At 40.8% G+C, this 14,749-nt stretch overlaps 1 protein-coding gene across 1 annotated transcript in view; it reads right to left on the reverse strand.

Moving 5' to 3' along the window:
- DLG2 (discs large MAGUK scaffold protein 2) overlaps positions 1-14,749 on the reverse strand; it is a 1,015,643-nt gene that overhangs the window by 871,701 nt on the left and 129,193 nt on the right.

Here is a 14,749-nt window from a genome sequence, read left to right on the forward strand (position 1 = left end):
AGCTGTGCAGTGTAGCAGAGCCTACAGTTGCTTGTTCACCTTTCCCAGCTCTGCACCCTCACAAAAGGACCCATTTCAATTAAATTGCAATTGCCTAACTGCTGATGCTGCATTTCTTGCTGGTTCCCTGTAACAAGCGTAATGAGAGAGACTGTATTAATTAATAACAATTATATTACAGTGCAAGATGAGGAACTGCTTGGCAACCATTGTTCCGTACAGCTGGTGTGGAGATCTCAGATTAGAGATAATGGGACATTTATGAATGTAAGGTTAGAGTTTTTGATGGAAAAGAGCTAGTGCAATGGCCCTTGTGGACTGCCTTGGCCTTTGGGGGCAGCTCTTCACTTAATGCTAACTATGATCGCTGCCACTTCAGCAAGGAGAGCTCTGACAATTGCTTTCAGAGAACTGTCTCCTTAGCTCTCAGATGTGAGAATGTGCATGTGTGCTACCACGCACAGTTTAGGACAAGCTCCATCACAATATTTTGCTATGACAGGCAGTTTCTCTTTTTGTTTTGGGGATTTTTTTTTTAGTAGATCATACTATTCTTCCTTATAAAAAGTATATATACATATATATGAGTAAGAAAAAACACACAGAATTAGAACAACCCCAAATGAGAATAACACCCAACAATGCTAGGTACTGCATGATAACCTGGTAGGAAATGTATTTGAATAGAAAGTCACTCAGATAATGTGATTGAATTCTGATTTATCTCACAATGCACCGCAGGTCCATAGCAAATTCAAGGATAGAAACAAGTCTCCTGCCTCCACCACTGGCCCACACAGTCTCTTTGTATTTACACACATATCCAGAGAAATTATAGAGGAGGAAACTACTCACATTTCACTTGAGATGAACTGAAACTCGTTTTGTGTCTGTTCTTGCCAGAAATGGTGAATTTAAGTCAGTCTACTCAATAGCAGTAATAAAACCAGTCTCATTTTGAGAATAGGACCAATATGTCACAAAGTGACACTTAGGGAAACCAGAGGTGTTTTACGCTAATGCAGGGATATAAAGCCAGTATTAAAGACAAGGGGAAAAAAAAAAAAAAATCAAAACTCTGGGGAATATTGTAATGACTTTTACTTCTTGAGATAGTTTTGCTTGAAGCATCCTGAACCTTAGGATGCAGAGTATTTGTTTTGGCCATAGCCATAGGGAGGGGAAGTAAGCAATGGCTGTCTTTACGTTGGCAGGCTGCCTTGCCAAGTCATGGCTGCTGAGCTGCACAATCATATATACTCGTGCTGACATGCAAAAATACTGCGGCTAAACAAAACCTTCAGCAAAACACAGTGCCGTTTCTCTTCATTCAGCATCTCTCCTACAGGGCATTGCAAAATGCTTTGCACTGAGATATATATAAGAGGAAAAGGACTCAAAAGATAAGTGGAATGACTCAGGTCATGAAACTGCAGAATACGTCATCATGCTCCCTAAATGTTGATAAACAGCTGATGATATAAAGTGAAAGGGAAAACAAACATTCCCTAGATACTTATCAGGAGGTTGGGGCCCCATGGAGCTACCAGACAATTTCTTTTGGGTCAACTTTCACGAATTAGATACTGGATAAGAATCTGTCACTGCTTAATGGAGAGATGGCATAAACCTGTGCTTTCACATGAGGACTCCAAGAACTATTAACACTAGCCACTGTCCAAGGTTATTACAAAGTTATGGACCGTGTGGGGTTTTCAGCTTCCATGAGCTTGTGGTTGTACAAGTGTAGATGTGTAAGGGCAGCTGTAAGTGCACTAAATAAACATCACTGGAAACTGCATCAGGATAACAGGAGCGAATACCTCATGTAGCAGGCAGTGCCGAGGAAGTCTCCAAGTGTCCATATTGCTCAGGCATGTCTCTCTCCCTTGGGTTTCTACAAGGACCAGGAACCCTCCACAGCTGTCAGCTAAAGCTGATATTTCTTTACTTGAGAAACAGTGCCCTTGTCAGGAGGCACTGACACTAAGGTCCAGATGACGCTATCAGAAGGGGAGCCTGGATGAGGCAATAAATTCAGTCTCATAAGGACCGTCACTGACTCTGCAACACTTCACACTAGAACTGTCTACACTTTATGCATTTGAAAGGCGTCTAGGCAGCCTAGATATGTCTTTCTCTCCTTTGTTGGGTTGAGCGTACCACCAAGCTGACTGACTCAGGTGTAGGTGTACATATGGGCTTGGAGGAATGCTAGATGAAAAGCTTATCTGAAAATATTTTCAGTGTTGGTGAACATTTGCTTGAAACATCCTCAATCATCTTTATGTACTAATTAAATTGCAGGTAATAAAAAGACCTTTTCGGAGAGAAGGAATTAGCAGGGATCATGCAGGGAAGCAGTGTGAGGCCTTTAAAAGGGACGGAGAGATGATAGCACAGAATGGCACCTCTGCAACCCCACTTCTCATTAGCAGGGGCTCAAATTCCAATTCTGGTTGCATTAAGAAGCCTTGGAATAACCTTGATATTTGTTAATGCCAACAGCACATAGCTCTGTGTACTATTCTTTATACATTTAGCCCATTCTTTACAACCTATTGTGTTAACACCGGGTCAGCTTCGCATTTCACTAGCTTGTACCGAAAGCTGAAGTTAAGCAAGTTCATCTTCTTGATAGATGTTTCTGCAGTAGTTAGTAAAACAGGGTTCACAAGAGGTGCCCCCTATGAGCCACAGTCAAATCTAATACTGCACTTTTCAAAGCTACTGGCAAAAACACAGTTTCTACTGCTAAGACAAATATCTGCAATCAGAGATGCCATTTCACAGTTTGGAAACATCATGCTGCCTGTTTTCCTGGATTTGGTTAACCAGGAACCTTTTTCCATATCTTTCTTACCAGCAACCTGGTCATAATTGACAATCCAAGCCTTTACCACCTTATGGCTGGGATGCAACAAAACACTGTTAAGCTGGGCATGAAGTCTCTTGTTTTTCCAAGAAAAGTAAGCTGCATCCCTCTGCTCAGCATTGATCAAGGATGTCAGACCAGTCCTCCCTTCCCTGTGATGGTTCTCCATAGACCAAAAGCATCAGCACAAGGAGCTTTTGGCCTTTGTCCAGGGGTCACCACAAACTGCAAGTGAAAAGCAATATCTGACAAGTCTAATTCTCACAAGTAACCGAACTGTTCACTGTGAGCACAAAGACGTGTGTGCCAGGCATATTACCTAGGTGGGAACAAAAGCAAGGAAGCCAACTATGAAATACAGTTACTGAGTTAAGAAACAGCATTAAGAAGTATAAATGTAACTGCAGAAAATTGGCTGTTTCCAGCAACACCATACTCAGCATCCTGCATACTGAAAGCTCCTGTTACAGGTTTGCTGCTGACCCAGCAAAGATACCTTTGGGTATCCTGGGAGCACCTACTGTCAAAAAAAAAGTACAAGATATTTCAAAAAAAAAATACCAATTACATAAGTGGAGGCATATGTTTTTCATGAATCTTCCTACTCCTTAGGAAGCTACAAAGCTGTCTGTTTTGTAACCTCTGTTTTTCTACAAACTACCACAACACCACAAAATGTGTGAGAAGACACCAGTCTGACGTAAGGAATGACCTGAAATCACTCAGCAGATCCTTTCTTTTTGTAATTAACAAATCCAAAAATACACAGATTGAACTTATTTTAGCTCATCAAAACCATAATAATTAATGTTTCCACAGAGTTTCAAAAGCCTTTTTCTGAGAAAGTGGCCTTCAGATCCACTATGTCAGTTATTTCTGATTTAACCTTTTTCAGCTTGTACAGCTGTTGTCTCTTCTCAGAAAGCTTTTAAGGCAGATACCTTGACTACCTGAAAGTGCTGAGCTACAAAAATAAAATACAGGGACAGGCACAGCATTTCAGAAATACAGGGATTCTCCCCCATACTTGTGCAAGGAAATGGAATGCCTGGAAAACCTTCATAATTTTGGTTTGTCCTTTCAGCAAAGAAATGTTACATAGCTGTAACAATGGACTGAACAACACTAATGGGATTATAACTATATAGTAGGAAGGCTGACCTCCTGACAGAAAAGCAGAAGGATATAGATCAGCCAAGCAGTCTGGAGTGCTGAAATCATGAACATAGAAGCATTAGTGGGTTCAACCATTTTTCTTCATCATGGCTGTTTAGGTCTTGCAGACTGATGAAAGAATGAGATTCAGCTAAGCTGATACTCTTCAAATATCCCATTTTTAAAAGTATATTAAACATTTGGTTTCAAAACTCATCTGCAAAACTAGTTTTCTGGGTTTGGGGAATCAGCACCTCACACAGAGGTGAGGCTGCAGATTTCTAGCCACAGATTACATCTCCTTTATGCTAGCACATGGAGGTTCTGCTCCATCAAACTTTCAATTTCCCTACAAGATGACAGAAGCTGGATAAACATGAGCAAACAGTGGGATAATATTGATCAACAAAAGGAGAATGTCATAAAAGTAATGATTGCTATGGCAGCAACCGCCTCCCTTGTGGGACAAAGGCAAGTTTTAAATATGAAATGAGACAGTCTTGCAGCTCCCTCTGAAGAATGGCAACACCAGGAAAGTTCCTCATTGAAAATGTCATGAAAAGCTGAGGAAACAGAGGTTGAGGTAGATCACAAAAAAGTGTGAGAGAAGACACGCAGAGAGGAGACAAGCCATGGCAAGCTCTAAAATTAAGACAAATAGAGTGGTTTTGATATGGTGGAAATGTGAAAGTCGATGAAGGCTTGCAACAGCAAGGAAGATTTGGTTAGAGAAATAAACCTAGAAAGGGATTTCCATACAAGGCTTTTAGGATGGGTAAATAGACTGAGATTTCATAGGAGAAAGATAATTGTTACTAAAGCCTCTTTTCAGCAAGGGGGAGAACGGCTAAGAGTGAAATTCACCTCTTCTCAGAACACAAAGATCTAGCCAAAAGCTTTGTTCATGATCCACCTAAAAGTTATAATGGAAAATAGGCCTGTTTTGTCTCTGTCCTCTAAACCAGGGGCAGTGGTTGCCATAACTTGTAACAGACTGAAGTGGTGCAGGTGACAGTTAAACACAGTCAAATGCATAAAACATCCAAGCTGAAAATACATAAAGTCCTGTGGTTCTAGTCATGTCATTTGTAACTGTATTACACACATAAAATGTGAAGAAAAATGAGATTTTAGAGTTGACAATTTCCCTTTCATTTCTCAGTTTGTTGCCTTTGGGATTGTATTTATTATTTGTGAAAACCTGCAAGTACCTGTCCCAGTTTATAAAAATCTAAACAGAGCAGGAAGGATATTTTCTCTTATATGTATATATTTGTCTTACTGAGCAGAAATATATGCACCTATCCAAGAAATCACTCTCAGGATGATCTTTATATGATCCAGAAATCTTGGGGTGATATCCTTCTTTATTCTTGGGAACTATTGAAGAAGCATTTTAATAAAGAAGTATTGGTAGATTGCAGAAATATATAATGGGCTCTTAAACCTCTCCATAGAGACCTGTGTCCTTTGCACATGGAAGGCAGTGAATTCTCTTGCTTAGTTGCTCAGATTGGTGAATGATCAGAGTTAATAAACTTGTAAGTGAGACAAATTGTTCTGAAATATTTTTAGAGTGGAACTTAACTAGTGTAGAGTCATCTCTGAATATCAATTTTACAGAACCCTTACAGTTTTACGGGGCAAAGAACTATATTTTTAAGAGTTGATGCATTTGTTTTCGCAGGTGGTAAAAACATAACTTCTCAGAATCTTATTAGAAACAATGAATTATATCACATATACTTTGGAGGAGCTGCTAGCTTGTAGTAGAAACCTGTTGGGACATTCTGAAATTTTTAAGTAGGTATTTTTTTCAGAAGATTACTCTCGTATGACAACAGCCCTTGTTAAAATATAATGTGTTTTGGAAAAGAAGGTATAATATGTTAAAATTGCAAGTGCTTTTTGCTAGGTGATATTTTCATGTATCTTTGACAACTAGATCTACCATTCTTGACCTTGATACACAGAAGTGGAATTTACTCAGTACTCTGATCTCAAAGCTTATCACAGGGGAGACCCATTGCATAGTTAAAAGTGGCTAATGCTATATGCTGGTTAATATTCAGGCACATTTTCATTGGGGAAAATTATTGTTTCTGGTCCCTAGCAGCTGTTCTGGCCTGCACCCAACCCTTTGCAGATGTAATAACAAATCCTAGATCAGAAGACTGCCTAGAGGTTGTTTGATAGGCATATTATATAAATATGGACCAAAAAAAATGAAAACAAACAAACATGCTGTGGTGGATGTGACTCTCACCATTGCTCATCTGGTTGAGTGTGCTTAATGCCAAGATCCCAGTTCTACTCTCCCTCCCACCAGTGTCAATAGGAAAAAATTATTAAATTGTTCCCTGTCAGAAAGGAGCTAACAGACCAGTGACTCCTCTAAACTCTCATGCAAGTCACAATGTGTTGGTGATGTTAAAATAAAAGTGAGGCAACAAAGGTAAAGGCTTTGAATGTGAGCGTGTCTAACTACCTAAGCACAAGCTGATGGCAAAAGCAGAACCATGTCTGACTCTGAGACTCACCACAGGGGACAGAAATTGTCTATTTAGGGAATGACATGACATACTCTATTGTGCTTACGTGGCAAGGTTTTAGTAGTGGGGGCTGCAGGGGTGGCCTCTGTGAGCAGTGTCAGATCAGAGCCAGCTCCAGACAGCTCCAAAAGGGACCCGCCGCTGGCCAGAGCCAAGCCACGAGCGACGCTGGTTGGGCCTCTGGGAGAGCAGACTGAAGAAAGGGAGAATCTGCTGTGCTACAGCAGCTGGGAGAGAGGGGTGAGCACTGTGAGAGAAGCAGCCCTGCAGCCCTCAAGCTCAGTGCAGAAGGAGGGCAGGAGGTGCTCCAGGCACGCAGCACAAGTTCCCCTGCGGCCCATGGAAAGGCCCCTGGTGGAGCAGGCTGTCCCCCTGCAGCCCATGGGTCCCACATGGAGCAGATCTCCATGCTGCAGCCTGTGGAGGAGGCCCCGGTGGAGCAGGTGGATGTGGCCTGCAGGAGGCTGCGGCCCATGGAGAGCCCCTCGCAGGAGCAGGCCCCGGGCCGCAGCTGCAGCCCGTGGTGAGGAGCCCACGCAGGAGCAGGGGATCTGGGGGGAGCTACCACCCGTGGGGGACCCGTGCTGGAGCAGTTTGCTCCTGGGAGGTGGATGGACCCCGTGGTACGGAGCCATGTGGGAGCAGTTCTTGAAGAGCTGCTGCCTGTGGGCAGACCCCGCAGGCTCAGTTCGGGAAGAATGGCATCCCGTGGGAGGGACCCCACGTGGAGCAGGGGTAGAGAGTGACCGTGAAGGAGCGGTGGAGATGAAGCGTCAGGGACTGACCGCAGCCCCCATTCCCCATTCCCCTGTGCCGCTCAGGGGGAGGAGGTGGATGATGGGTGGAGGAGGGAAGGTGTTTCTAGTTTCCTTTTAGTTCTCACTGCTCTAGTGTGCCAGTGATAGGCAATAAATTACATTAATCTCCCATATGCTGAGTCTGTTTTGCCCATGATGGTAATTGTTAAGTGTCCTTATCTCAACCTATGAGCTTTTTTCATCATATTTTCTCCCCCTGTTCTGTCAAGGAGGGGGTGTGAGAGAGCATCATGTTGGTGCTGAGCTGCCCATTGTCGTTAAACCGTTAAATGTTCAGGTGGCCTTACTCTCAGCATCATGCCTTCATCTGAAAACTTTCCTTCCACAGGAATCTGGGATAAAGAGGCCAGAATGCCATACTCAGGAGCATTTCTGTCCACAGGATGACACTGTTCTGCATGCATACAACTTCTGGGTTTGAAATGGAAACATTGGCCTGACCACATTAAAACACACTCAGAAGCAACTCAAAAATGATATTTAACAGATGCGTTGACACTCAAGTTATTGACAAGCTACAGAAAAAAATACCAAATTTATAAATAGAGACTCAGTACGGATACCCAGTATGGGTAAGACATTTAGCTGCAGCTAGTCATAAATAAGGTTTTAATAACACAGTGACTTTGCAGTTATCCATTTCTAAACATTAGCCAAACTATTTGAAAAGGCAAGTGTATAAAATAATGTCTGCAGGTAAAGCATACCTTCTTATTAATGCACAGAAAACAAAATTTCCAAATTATTGTATATAATAACCCTGTGAAGCCAAGCTCCATCATTGTTTTTAAACAATTACCTAGTTACGGGTGTTGCACATTCTTGGGATCAGAAGATACACAAGTGCAGGAAAACATGAACCAAAATGTCACCTATACCGTACCCCTTAAAAAGACAACTGCCTTCTTGACGGAGAGCTCATTGCCAAACAGAATTACATGCCAATTGGCTCTGGTACAAAATCAACCCACAGACACAAACTGCATTTGATCAGATAAACGTATACTGTAGGAGCTAAATCTAGTGAAGAAACAGACACATAAAACGGAATGTTTTGAACCTTTCTAATGAAACATTATGGTTGATATACCTAATGACTCTTGCATATTAAGTATCACTTAAACAGAATCAGATTTGGCTCTTGGGAGTAAACCAAGCCATACAAATTAAGCTGTACCCAGTTACAAAGAAAGAAAACAAACAAAAATCCAGAGAAGAGACTGATTTTTTTATATATATATGCACATATTAGAAGGGTCTTGCAGCTCCAAGTGCTTTAGACAAGCTGCTAGTGTGAAACAGATTAATGATTTGATAATTGCACCAGGCAGAAGATGTTTAAGTAAGGGTTTTACTACTGGAACTTTTAACGAGCCGACACTTAAAGGACAGAGAAGTAATTACGATGTCTATAATAGCTGGGTACAAGGATAGCAGGCATTCCTGAAGCAGGCAGGAATAGGAGGATCCATTTTGCATGCTGCAATTGGCTGTCTTTGCAAAACGAGCCTCTAAACATAAGAAATGCACGGAGCAAGAATTAAATGAAGAGCTGGAATCTTCGGGGACCATCTCAAAGCAATGATATCACACTGCGCTGAATGTAGATTGTGCATGTGAGATCAGCGTGTGATGACCAAACTTGCAGAGTAATTGCAAATGATTCTAGTTCAATATGCTGAAAGTATCTGCACCATATGCCCTGTAAGTAAGCAGTCTTTCCATACCACAGTACAGGGACAAGCAGACCTTCAGCTACCAGATTTATATGTAAGAGCGGCAGCCAACTGTTCTTTTCCTTCACCACCATTTCCCTCCTAAATAAAGGTCAAAACACTGCTGACCAGAAATAAGTAGAACTGGACACCAAACTAATGAAAACAGAGGTTAAAACAAGGGTAAATTTATGTTTTATAATGAGCCTCTGGAGCTGAGCACAAGCCTGTAGCTTCAAGTGGTATTACTATTATCATAGCTAAAGAGCAATTCAATTTTTGTTTTACCAGATGGATACCTCCATCTAGGTACTTTTATGTTCTCCATTATTGCATTTTCTGAGCCTCTCACAGCTTTAATTGTATCTACCTACACAACATTTAAGTGAGAGGCATCCTTTACCTAGTGACTGCTCAGTGCAGTGCGGAGTGTCCTGGGAGGGAAGAAGACTTCTTCCCAGGTAAGTGACCATTCGCTAAGCAGAGGAGCTGGGCTTATCCCTGCAAACCTAGTCTCAGGCACCAGCAACCTGTTGATCCCAGCTGCACAGCTGCAAAGCTTTGACAGCAGAGAGGGCACGTGCCTTTCCCCAGCGTTATCTGCAACTGGGTAGGCCGAAAGCACTCTTCTGAGCAGTAGAAGGCCTCAGTTTAATCCACATCCAGATGAATCCCTATCTCACATTTCCTATGGGTGAAATCGGTCCTCTCTCCAAAGGGGACAACTTAAAGAGCCCAAATTTCAAGAAAACCCTTTCAAAGCTGTGAATGCTGGTCTTATAACGCTGGGTCCAATGAAGTAATTAAGCTCTTTGGCAGGAGCCAAATTGCAAACAAACCCTGTCTTCATGATTTCCAGCAGCAGATTGGCCACATCCCCAGTCAGCATGCTAGCTGTGGTGAATACTGTGCTGAATGTTTATAAAATAAGGTAATGCTGAGTTTCCCAGCACTGAACAGTTTCTGTGCTTCCAGTCCAAACAAATTAAGATTAGACTTGCAAAAGAGTTAAAGCACCCATTATACATGCTTGCCCTTTTCTTACTCTTCCCTGAGCATCTGCTCCTGGCCCCTGCTACATGGGCAATATAATTGTTCACTTGGCTTAAGCCAATGTTGGTTTTTTATTACTGCGACTTGAAGTGACTCAGTTTAAAAGTGGCTGAGATCCTCAGAGCTCTGGAGGCACATAACCTTCATAGTGCCAGCTCTCCACAGCCATCTTCTCAAGGTAGCTACCTGCCATTTGGTTGTTTCCTAAGGGAGCTTGTCTGGAGCGTACCAGTCAGCTCAATGCCTAAGCACTGTCAGCATCCACAGACTACGTGTTCCTGCCATACTTTCACAACCCGCTCAATTAGGTGATCTGAGAACACACTTTGCCGTGTGCCACCAACCCTTGTGCTGAATGTGGTATATGCTGGTACTAGCATTCCCTTAAACACAGTTTGAGGGGAATGAAAATAAAGCTCCTATGATAGTGCCCAATGTACTAGGCATTTAGAGTAGGTATATTACTCTTTTCTGTTGAATTCTGCCACTTATATGTTTGGATATATAGGGTGGTGAAGAGCTGAGATAACAGGAAGAGCTTTGCATCTATGACTCTTTAACACCAGTCTTTGGGTACTTGCAAAGTATGGAGGATTCCATCCTTGTGTATACCAAAGAAAAGGTAATATGCCATGATTAAACACTCCTCAGAGTAAACCAAAGAGACTGCTTCCCAGGTGATCTCTTTAACCTCTAGGCTATAAAGGCATGTGTCAGTGTTCTGTCCCACTAAATATTAGATTATACCACATACATTGGAAACACCACAAGGAAAAGCAAAATAAGATCTGTTGGTGTAAAGCTTAGTACACTGTTGTGGGTGACAAAAGAATCATTATCAGCTTCTCTCTGGCCAAGAAGGAAAGATGGATTTCCCACATCTTTGGAGAAGACCCCAAGTAAATAGCTTCTTCATAAGGAAAGATGCGTCAGCAGTGCTTTTACACCCTTTGCAAGAGAAGTCTAGTTATGTCCTTACATACAGCAACGAGAGCATGATTCTGAATCTCAACTGGAATAAAGTACCAAAGTTTTAAAGAGGCAGATGTTAAGGGAGTGACATCTTGTCCCTTTCTGGAATTTATTATTGTTAGCTTATAAGTTTGTTCTGGCTTTTGTGAACCTCCATTTCTTTTTATGCAGTGCACTCAAAGACATGGTCTTTAATTGATATCTGGACATGGATGGCAAGATGCCTCAGACACTGCAACTCCTAGTCCCCTTTTGTGACTCAGTTCTTCAGTCCCCCTCTCATTACCTCACATACACTCCTTCAGAGAGAACCCAGAAGAGCAAGGAATTAAAATCTACAGTTCCCAAATCCAGGGTTAGCATTTTCACCAATAAACAAATCTTGCAGAGTGGTTTCCAGGAATTTTTTGTATACACATGGAGATATAGAGATATATATAGTGTCTGTGCTGTCAAGACTATTTACCTTCCACAGCGCTGCAAGGCTTTTTGTTTTGGAAACTAAAATATTTCATACCTCTAACTACAGTTCCTTTGGGAAGAGTCAAAGCCAACTAAACATTTTCTTTCTTCAAAGACTATTTTTTTTCATTAAGATCCAGCATTTGTTGCTGCATGGACATATTACCTAAAATGACAACAGTGGTACGAAAGAACGAGTCACAAAGGTCATTTTAAAAGAGTAAGAGAAAGAAAGGCAGAGAAGCTGGCAGCTCCTGTTATTATATGTGATAAGTTAAACACATGTTTAAGTGCTTTTTGGAACAGGGATGAATAAACTGTTCTCCATGTCTACTGTGGTCTGAACAGAAAATAATTGGTTCTAACTGCAGTTAGGGAAACTCCTGGTTGTCATCAGGAAAGACTTTCTAGTAGTGAGGGAATAAATTACCTAGAAAAGTTGTGGGCTTTCCAGCATGGGAGGTTTTAAAGAACAGATTAGACAAACATATGTCAGGAACAGTTCAAATACAGTTGATCTGTCCTAAGGCAAGGGAATGGACAGCATGATTTTTTTAGGTCTTCTCCTGAGCCATATTCTGGAGTTCCTACACCACAGCTAGCATGTTGGACTTGTTCACGTGTTACCTGATATGTCACATTTCCTGCTTGCTGTATGAATACATGAAACAAGCAAAAGCCTTCAAAAGTAGAGCCCAGTAAACAATTTATTGAATAGTGAACTTGCCCCAAAACACAGTTTCATTGATTCTGAAACTATCCACTAATTATAGTTGATTTTGTCAAATTGGATTTACTGGAGGGAAAACAACAGGGATAGATTCACACAATAACATTCATATATGTATTTCTTTTTTCCTTATTCCCTAGCATCCACCCACTGAAATTATTTTGGTCTATGGTATTTACAGCTCTGCCAGATACACTATCACATATATTTAGTTTTTGTACTGGGTGAAATGCAAAAATAATGTGATGGTAGGAAATATTGCATCTGGAAACACTGATACCATCTATCATTCTAATAAATAACAAAGCTGTTAATGGTGGAGTATAAATCAAAGACAAGTTGTTTAAATACCTAGGCCATGCCAAAGTATTTAATGATTTCATGAGGGCCAGGAGCTCCTTCAGGGTCAACACCTGAACAGCACAGAGTTTAACAAAAGCATGCAAGCATGAAGAAAGTGGTGAGAAAAAAAAGCAGTAGTAATTAACACTAAACCCCAGCACGTTTTGTTAATGCCATTGCAGCCATGGAGTGCTATGTGGGATCATTTATGCTAATAATTTGGACGCAACTGGTTCTGCTAATATATTCCTCTGACTTTTCACATGCTTTTGCAAAATCACAGTCCCTGAGTTTGGAAGTTGTCTCTCTTCTGAGGCACTCCCTGAGAATGACAGGAGGTTATAGGATCGGTTGTGACCCTTTCATCTCTCTACTTTGATGAAGACCAGTCCCGGTAAGCTGTAAGGTCTAGCAGCAGTTTATTACAAACCACTATGGTAACCACCGGTGGCAGAAGAGAAGGTTTAGAGGCTAGTCATTTCTGTGAAACCAAGGGAAATTTGCATAGTAGTGAAAACAATGAATCTAAAAAGTTTTCTGTTATCTAAAAGTCAGCACTTCAGGAAAAGTAAATATATCAATACAAAGGAGGGATCACAGGATACCTGACCTGGACAGTGAAAACTGGTTTCCTTTTATAAACAACAATTAATATCAGAACATAAATACAGAAAAGGAAGCAATTTGTGTAGAAAATTAACGGGTGGGCAACCAAGGAAGGTTTTAGTTGGAAGTTTCATGAAAAGGGGATGGCCTCTGGACTGAATGAACATCATTGGGCTTTTAGTGTAGAGGAAGGAATACAGCATGTAAAATGGTAGTTTTTTTTCTTTCCACATTTGGGGCATGTAATTGAGGACAGAGGAAATAAAAGTACAAAACCATCAGTTCCCATAAGGAACAGACAACAAATAAGAACTTATGTTGTATATTAGATTATCCAGTTACATTTTCATGAGGAAATTCTCTCAGAAAGCAATGTACTGTATGGGATTTGTACAGCAGCTGGTACATTCAGCATGTGCTAATTAGGTCTGATTCGAAACTGCTGATTGTACTGTGCTGTCAAAAGGAAAAAAAGAAAGAAAAAAAAAAGAAAGAAAAAAAAAAGCCTACACTTCTAGTCCGCTTTGACTGCACTTAAACCCTTAAAAGCATATATGGGTATGTTTTTCAAAGGGACTGAACACTTCATGCTCCCATTACACAGTTTATGGGTAGACTGCAAATTTGAAAATGAGGGTACCCTGGGTAGTCTGACTGTCAGCACTCTGGCTTGAAGAGGTTATTCCAGTTTCTAAACAATACTTTTATATTGTTTTGCTTTAAATTAGAATATCATTTTAATAAGGTTAGCAAAGTTTGGAGTTAGTCCTATATATTCTATTAATATCAGCACAGAATTTGGCGTTTAAATTCCCTTGGACAAGAGCAGGAGCTCAGCCTCTGGAGATCAATGAGGTTAAGGGAGATGGGGCTGAGGGTCAAATACTTTGATGAGGCTGAAATGGAAAGTATGTGATCCACTGTCTTTCTCAGATACTTCAAGAGATAACACTTGCACCTTTTTAAACCATACATCTTTGTGGAAAAAAAAAAGAAAAAAAAAAAAGGGATCAGCTAGTTGTGTCTTCAGGCTGGGACTCAAATGTTAAATCATTCATGGAATATACCCTACATTAATGTTAAGACTCATTTGTTCTGATTTCACTCAAAATTTGAATGCTTGCTCTCATTAATTCTGAAAGGTTCCTTTGTTAATTAATTTTTACAATTAATTTCTTCATTTCTTCAGAGAGTTTTGTTCTAGCAGCCTGCAATTCTGATTTATCTTTTTGAAGAATCACATATAAAATGTGGTGTAGAATTACGCTTTGTTTCTGTGCTTTACGTTTTTTAAAAAGAGGAAAGCTCTGTGAAAGAAATAATGATGCTTATGGAATGTGCTCTGGGACAATTTTTATAGTTCTATCTCTATAGTTCTATCTCTATAGTTCTATCTCTATAGTTCTATCTATACCAAAAATGGAATTTTTTATAAATCTTTAATTCTGTTCTGGGAATTTTGCAGTCTG

Source organism: Cygnus olor, chromosome 1, assembly GCF_009769625.2.
Source record: "Cygnus olor isolate bCygOlo1 chromosome 1, bCygOlo1.pri.v2, whole genome shotgun sequence".
NCBI classification, from domain to species: domain Eukaryota; kingdom Metazoa; phylum Chordata; class Aves; order Anseriformes; family Anatidae; genus Cygnus; species Cygnus olor.